This window comes from Miniopterus schreibersii (genome assembly GCF_964146895.1).
Source record: "Miniopterus schreibersii genome assembly, chromosome: 6".
NCBI classification, from domain to species: domain Eukaryota; kingdom Metazoa; phylum Chordata; class Mammalia; order Chiroptera; family Miniopteridae; genus Miniopterus; species Miniopterus schreibersii.
Window position 1 is genome coordinate 32,461,098 of NC_138107.1, and position 8,487 is coordinate 32,469,584.

General features: G+C 38.9%; 1 pseudogene across 1 annotated transcript; it reads right to left on the reverse strand.

Moving 5' to 3' along the window:
* Positions 1–6,519: 6,519 nt before the first annotated feature.
* Positions 6,520–6,829, reverse strand: LOC308558860 (alpha-ketoglutarate dehydrogenase component 4 pseudogene; annotated as a pseudogene). Its single transcript has one exon. The product of its transcript is annotated as an alpha-ketoglutarate dehydrogenase component 4 pseudogene (transcript).
* Positions 6,830–8,487: the final 1,658 nt, after the last annotated feature.

Below are 8,487 nucleotides of genomic sequence, written 5' to 3' on the forward strand. Positions count from 1 at the left end.
TTTTTGACAAAGGAGCAAAGGCGACACAATGAAGAAAAGTTAGTCTTTCTAACAAACAGTGCTGCAAGAACTAGATAACCAAACACAAAAAAACAAATCTAGACACAGACATTATTCCTTTCACAAAAATTAACTCAAGCCCAGCCGGTGTGTCTCAGTGAACTGAGTGTTGTCCCACGCACCAAGAGGTCACGGGTTCAACTTGTTAAGGCACATGCCCGGGTTATGGGCTGGATCCTCAGTAGGGGGTGTGCAGTTTCTATCTCTCTCCCTCTCTCTTTCTCTGAGGTATAATTGACATATGATATTATATTAGTTTCAGGTATACAACATAATGATTTGATATTGTATACATGTAGAAATGATCACTACAATAAGTCTAGTTAACATCAGTCAGAGTTAGAAAATTTTTTTCTTTTATTCTCATGATGAGGACTTTTAAGATTTATTTTCTTAGCAACTATCAAACATGCAATACAGCATTATTAACTACAGTCAACATGCAGCACAGTACATCCCCATGGCTTATTTATTTTATAACTGGAAGTTTGTACATTTTAACCCCCTTAACCCATTTTGCTCACCTCTACCCCCACCTCTGACCACACCAGTCTGTTCTCTGTATTTATGAGCTTGATTTTTTTGTTGTTTGTTTTGTTTTTAGATTCCACATATAAGTGAGATCATATGGTATTTCTTTCTCTATCTGACTTATTTCACTTAGCATAATGGTCTACCCATGTTGTTGCAATGACAAGATTTCATTATTTTCTTATTGCTGAAGAGTATCCATTGTATAAATTAGTGATGACTTTTTAGATACAATGCCAATGGCACAAGTCATAAAAGAGTTAGTTGATAAGCTAGACTTCATTAAAATTTGAAACTTCTCCTCTGTGAAAGCACTATCAAGAAAATGAGAAGAGAAGCTAGAGACTAGAAGAAAATACTTGCAAAAGACACATCTTAAAAGGGACTGATATCCAAAATATACAAAGAACACTTGAAATTCAACAGTAAGAAACTGAACAACCTGATTTTAAAAATGGGCAAAAGATTTAAGCAGGCACCTCACCAAAGAAGATACACAAGTTACAAATAAGCATATGAAAAGATGCCCTGTGTCATTAGAGAATTGCAAATTAAAATGATAAGATACCACCTATCAAAATGGACAAGATTCAAAACACTGACAACACCAAATACTAGCAAGGATATAGAGCAATAGGAACTCTGATTCATTGCTGAAGGGAATGCAAAGTGGTACAGTCACTTTTAAAGACAGCTGAACAGTTTCTTACAAAATTAAGAATACTCTTACCATATATCCAACAATCACACTCCTTGATATTTACCCAAAGAAGCTGAAAACTTACATCCACACTTATGCCATATTTATAGCAAATTTATTCACAATTGCCAAAACTTGAAGGCAACCAAGATGTTCTTCAGTAGGTGAATGGATAAATAAACCGTGATACATCCAGACAACGGAATGCTATTCGGTGCTAAATACAAATGAGCTATCAAGCCATGAAAGACATGGAGGAAACTTAAGTGCCTATTACTAAGTGAAAGAGGCCAACCTGAAAAGGCTACATAGTATATGATTCCAACTATAAGACATTGTGGAAAAAGCAAGACTATGAGAAAGTAGACAGATCAGTGGTTGCCAGGAGTTTAGTGGGAGGGATGAATAGGTAAAGCACAGAGATTTGGGGCAATGAAACTATAATACTATAAAGGTGGATACATGTCATTATACATTTGTGAGAACAACACCAAGAGTGAACCTTAAGGTAAACTATGTACTTTCTTAGTGATAATGATGTGTCAATGTAGGTTCATCAAATGTACCTCTCGGGGAAGGGATATTAACAGTTAAGGAGGCTGTGTGTGTGTGTGTGTGTGTGTGTGTGTGTGCCTGTGTGTGAGGGGGTTTATGGGAACTCTGTACTTTCTGCTCAGTTCTGCTGTGAACCTCAAACTCCTCTAAAAAATAGACTGTTTTTTTAAAAGTGTAGAAGGGCCCAGCGGGGCATGGCTCAGCGGTTGAGCGTCAACCTAGGATCCAGGCAATCAGGGTTCGATTCCCGGTAGGGGCACATGCCCGGGTTGCGGGCTCGATCCCCAGTCAGGGGCATGCAGGAGGCAGCCAATCAATGACTCTCACATTATTGATGTTTCTATCTCTCTATCCCTCTCCTTTCCTCTCTATGAAATCAATAAAGATACATTTGAAATAAAAAAATAAATTAAATAAAAGCCCACTTTCGCCATGAGGTTTTAGAAAGGAAGCTTAATCATTGGTAGGTATTTGATAGAAGTAAGTGCAAAGAACTTCAAAAGTACCACTCAGAGGGCTTGACCTATGTGCTCTAGAATTTGGGGGTAGAGAGATTGTACCTGGCCCTTGCCTGAGTAGTCCAGAGGCAAGAGTCTGGCTAGCTACTCTAGCCCCTATGGGCAAAATGTGACTGCAGGGAGAAGAGGATGCACTTCCAGAGAAAGAGGGGCAGCCTGACTGGCGTGGCTCAGCAGTTGAACATCGATCTATGATCCAGGAGATCTCAGTTTGATTCCCTGTCAGGGCATATGCCCGTAATGCAAGCAAGATCCCCAGCAGGGGGAGTGCAGGAAGAAGCCGATCAATGAGTCTCATCATTGATGTTTCTCTCTCCCTCTCCCTTCCTCTCTCTGAAATTAATAAAAATATATTAAAAGAGAAAGAGGGGCAAAGGCACTTGTTTCCCATGGGTTCCTTGAAATGGAGCCATCTTTAGTTGCCAGCAAGATGACCCAAACCAGCAGGGAGAATGTGGTAGAAGCACAAGATAGGCAAGAAAAGAAGAGAAAGTTCAGTTCAAGACATAAATTGAGTGCTTTTGAGAGTGATTGTGTTATGTGCTGGCCTCAAAAATTATCACAAAGGGTTTCTATCTTTGTGTTTTTGAGCCAATGAAAGATAAATAAGGATTCAAATAATTCCAATATAATATAATGCTGAGGAGATTAGATTTTATCCTATAGGAACTGGATGCCTCTGTTATTGAAGTACTTAAGCTGGTAAGAGTCACAATCAAATTAGGTGGCAATGTGGACAGAGCCAAATATTGAGGTAGAGAGACTGGTTAGATCACAATATCAATTGCAAACTTAGAGTACTAAGTGCCTGACCTAAGAAGGTGAAAGTTGGCATGGAAAAGAAGAGGTAATTCAAGGAAGATCTGAGCAGGAAGAAAAACCTGCTAACCTTTAAGACTGACTAGCTTTCAAAAATGGGGCAAGGAAAAGAGTAAAAAAGGAAAGCAAGAAAAAACAAAAGATACTATTTTATTCATACCAGAATAGCAAAAAAACTGGATATATCAAGTTTTCTGTGAGAATGTAAAGAAACTAGAATCTTTATGCACATTTGTTGGAAATTAAAACTGATGCAACCATTCCGGTGTATAATCCAGCGCATTTCATGAAATTAAGTATGAAAAGTATGAACACACCCTACATCAAAGAAAGGACATTCTTGGATAAATCCCTGAGTAATTTCCCCAAATATCCACAAGAGAGCATGTACAAGGATGTTCACCATAGCACTGTTTGTGGAAGCAGGAAACTAAAAGCAATCAAAATGTCCAACACCAGGGTGAAGGATCAGTAAAATATGATAAATGTGTACTTTAGAACACAAAGCAGCTACCAAAAACAATTAACTAAAGCTATGCCCAAATTAAATTACACAATAATTAAATCTATTTAGCACAGTAACATTTGTGTAAATTTTAATCATATACATACACAAAGCCATGCAATATTTTTACAAGGTTTTATGCCAGGCATATTTGAGTAGGAGCCTATGGAGATAGGAAAGAGGTGAGGATAAGACAGGTGATCAGGGGGGAAATATTTACATATATGAAACAAAAGCAGGGCCTTGTATGGACCTATGATGTCCATATATCCTCAACTGAGGAAAATAATGGCCTCAATCTACTGAGGTCCGGAGTTGGGGGGGGGGGGTAGGATTAAAGATCTGACAAAACTACCTATGAATATGCAAGAAAGTAGACAAGGAAGTAGACTATGTAAACATACAAAGAAGGAGGGGATAAAGACAGGAAGGGGAAAAAAAGGGTAGGTAGGAAGGAAATGCATGCAAAAGATTAAATGCACAAAGTATAAGGAAACATAAATCCAGGAGAGAAAAGAAAATTCTTGACAATTACTTCAAGTGAGAGAAAAAATATACCAATAAACTTTTTTCTAGAACTAGAAAAATTGACACTCAAGTTCATTTGGAAAAATAGACATGTAAGAATAGCTAGGAAAACACTTAAATGGAAGACCTATGAGTGGGGACAAGCCCTACCAGATATAAAAACGTACTACAAAACTTCATAATTAAAACAGTGTGGTATCGTGTCAGCACGTGAATAGACAGACTAATGGAATAGAACAGACAGGTCAGAAGTAAATGCAACAACATACAGAAATCTAGACTATAATAAAATAGATCACTGGGACAAAGGTGAGTTTATCTATCCATGTACTAGGACAAGTGGATAGCCATTTGCAAATAGAGAAAACTAGATCCATTCAAATCACACACAAGAATAACCTGCAAGTGGTTTAGGTTCACTCAATGGGAGGCTCTAATAAGAGATGGAAGGCAAAAGGAGAGTGAGATCAGGGTACTTATGAACTCTTAAATCTTTGTCGTTTAGTCTGAGACCCCAAAGCTGAGAAAAATAGATGCCAAGTACTCCCACATTCAACAAAAGGAAGTTAGAGTATCTATAGAGGATTTGCAAAGCAGGCAACTTCACAAAAGTCCAGATCTACCAGCATTAGCCTATCACTCAACTCCAGGCTATACAAAGAAAGCTAAAGTTTCTATGAGAGAGTAAGGATTTCTTCAGAAAACTTGTGTTCATTCCTATGGAAGAGGGCTACGGCTACTTCTCCAATCCCCTCCCAAGCCAAGAGAGGGGTCTTCTAGAGAGCCACCAGGAGATTTTGTTCTGTGTTGTCTACAACTGATGGAACACAGAGACTGGTGAGTTTTTCGACCTGAAAAAGTCTAAAGGCAAAGGGTCAGCTAGCTGCCCAAATAGCAAAACAAGAAGAGATTACTATAGAGGAACGGAGAGGTGGAATTCAATAAAATACTGATTACACATGCCTACTAGATACAAAAAAAGAATGTTTAATAAGCAGTTTGAGAAAAAGAACAATAAGAGTAACAACAATAAGAATAGCTAATATTGCCCTGGCCAGTAAGAGCATAGTCAAGATACGACTCCAAGATTGTGGATTTGATCCCTGGTCAGGGCACATACAAGAGACCACCAATGAATGCATAAATAAGTGGAAAACAAATCAAAGCTTCTGTCTTTTTCTGTTTCTCTCAAATAAATAAATAAATAATTTTAAATAGTTAATATATATAGAGTGCTTAATACCTGCCTGATAGTTTTCTAAGCCTTTAAATATATCAACTCATTTAATCCTCTTAACTTCATGAGATACTATAGTTATTACCCCCATTTTCAGATAGAGAAACCAAAGCACTGTTAAACCAAAATGGTGTCTGTCACTTGTGCTAAAAGCCCATGATGCCTAAGCTAGATTTAATACCTGATCGAATATCAGTTTCAGCCTCTTCCAGGAAATATAACCTTAATCAACCAGTTTGGAATTTTCTGGTCAAGCTCCAGAGAGGCAATCTATCACAGGGGCCCTCTCCCTTCCCCATAGGAAAAAAAGAAAAAAAGAAAAGAAAAAAGAGGCAATTTGCATGATAAAAACTCTTCCCTAATCTTTCCCTAAAGATGTCTCTGCCCCAAAATAATCTTTTGTCATTAGGTCCCTTGTCCATCCCATTCTTCTTCCTATAAAAATTTTCCATTTTGCACAACCCCTCAAAGTACCCTTTTGTTCACTAGATGGTATATTGCCTGATTGATTTATAAAGTGCTTAATGAAGCCAATTAGTATCTCCAAATTTACTCAAATTTTTTTTTGTTTTGCTTTTTAAAACCAGAATTGTTCCTCTCCACTGAAATCTTTAGTAAAAGGTGAAAGATTTATGGTATCTGAAGAGAAACCAGAGTATAAGTTGGATTTTTTTTTTTAATGGCAGAGTATATATAACTTAATCAAGGTCATGCAGCTACTAACATTTCATACTTTTACCAGGGAGACAGGAGACCTTGGTTCTTATCTTCTTAAGGGGAAGATTTCAATCAAGACACAAAATGTAGAAAAGAAAGCAATAATATATTGACCACAGCAAAAATATACTTGGGACAATGAAATAAGGGCATAGAAGAAACAGGAGCGCCTAGGCTGGGCAGCTCTGGCTCACTGGGAAGTCAGAAAAAAGGGGGAGAAGAGGGCTTTGGAGACAGGTTCAGGGGGATAGGCCAGGACGAGCTGCTGCTGTCCATTGCTCCCCTGGTTGCAAGTCTCATGGGGTCCCTTAAATGGAAGAAGAGGGAAGAGACGCCACAGTGTCAGTGATTATTCTGGACTTCCACGCTGGATATGTTCGACTTCTTGAGACACAAGTTTTTTTCTATATTTCTGAGGTAATGTTTTTATTATTTCTGCAGTGTCTGGTGGACCCTGATGCATCAGCCAATCTGGTAATTCACTTCCCTTAGAATGCTGTGAAATTTAAGGGTGAGATGGTAGTCCTGCTGAGCTCAAAACTTCTGATACATTGGGTTTAGGATTGTCTCTTCTGTCAGAGAACCTTACTAATGAAGTATGTGGCTTGAATACCTGAACAACCCACCCTGCTAGAAGATGCCACCTTGCTGCCCATCATGACCCCTGGGAAGGGCCAGCTTCCAGGGTGCTCAGGGCAGACTTTTCATCTCCATTACAATGAAAGCTTGTTTTGCTTCCCATAATCTTTGCACTTACCCTTGGTGGAAAACTGGTCAAGAGCTTCAAACTTTAAAAAAAAGGCAACCACTCCAAGACAACCATTTTTTTAAACTTGGGCAATTACATCTAAAACTTTTTCTATGAATTTTCTCAAAGCTTTGTGTTGTTCTGGGTTTTGGGGGGGTTGAAAAATCTTTAGTCCAGGGCATGCTTGGAAATTATGGCATATTCTTAAATTTCCAAATTTTGCTACTTTGACACAGGTTAACCTAAAGCTGTTTTCTTCATTTAGAAGCACTGACCTTAGCACCACAGAATTTCTAGATTTAAAAGGACAAGGGCAGCCCAGCTGAGTGTGGCTCAGTGGTTGAGCAGCAACCTAGGATCCAGATCTCATTTCAATTCCCAGTCAGGGCACGTGCCCGGGTTGCAGGATCAATCCCCAGTAAGGGATGTGCAGGAGGCAGCCAATCAATGACTCTCTCATATCATTGATGTTTCTATCTCTCTCGCTCCCTCTCCCATCCTCTCTCTAAAATCAGTAAAGATTCATTTTTTTAAAAAAAAGGACGGGGGCAGTTTTTATGTGTTTCATTCATACAGCAGAATTAGAGTTCACAACTCTCCAGTTTACATTCCTACACACAATCATTCATTGCCTACTGACTGTTCAAAGGGTGTGCTAGCTGATGGTAATTTGAGGGTTCCATAACTGTTGCTCCATAAAGCAGACTCAAGAAGTAATGAAGACAGGGAGACTTTTCACCTAACAGCTCAGAAAAAAAAATGTTTGCCAATTGTCTCTGGGTGAGGTTGTGAGGAAACAGGCAATCTTACATATATTGTTGCTGGGTGTGAAATTATTTCAACCCCTTCAGAAGGCAAGTCAGTAATATCAAAATTATATATGTTCTTTCCCTTAGGACCAGCATTCTCCCTCTGGGAATTTAGCCTACAGTTGCTTGATGGACAGGCCACATTTGTCCCTTTCAGAAGACAACTCATTGTTAGTTTTCTCTCCCATTATTGGTTCATCTCTAAGAATAGTTAATACTTGCTACTGTGTGATGCCTGTTCTAAGTACCCAACATATATTAACAGCTAAACCTCACAACTTCCTGTGGGGTTAGATGCTGTTATCTTCAATTTGGAGTCTGAGAGGGCAGAACAACTTGGCTAAGGCCATAGGGCCAGAAAGTTCCCTAAGTGGGACTCATTTTGGTTTGGAGTTACCAAGTTAGTCTCTACTGAGGAAAACTGTAGTCCCCATTCTGACAACCCCTCAACAAATCAGGGGTGATCCCCACCTAGGGTAACACCTTCATCTACTCCCAATTTCACATACCTTTTGGGGGCCTAGTACAGCAATTCTCTAAGTGTGGTGGAGAATCCCAGGGACCCTTTCAAGAGGTCTGTTAGGTATGTGGAAAAGGAGAACATATCTGTAAGGCTGAATTTTCTTCAAACTCCAACCTAAATAACATTCTGCAGCCTACTGAATGAAGATGAGAATAGGACTGAGTTTACAAGGATATAAAACTGCTACACTGAGTAGGTACTGGCGTCTCTGTATTTGTTTTGTAGAATATTTGCTTT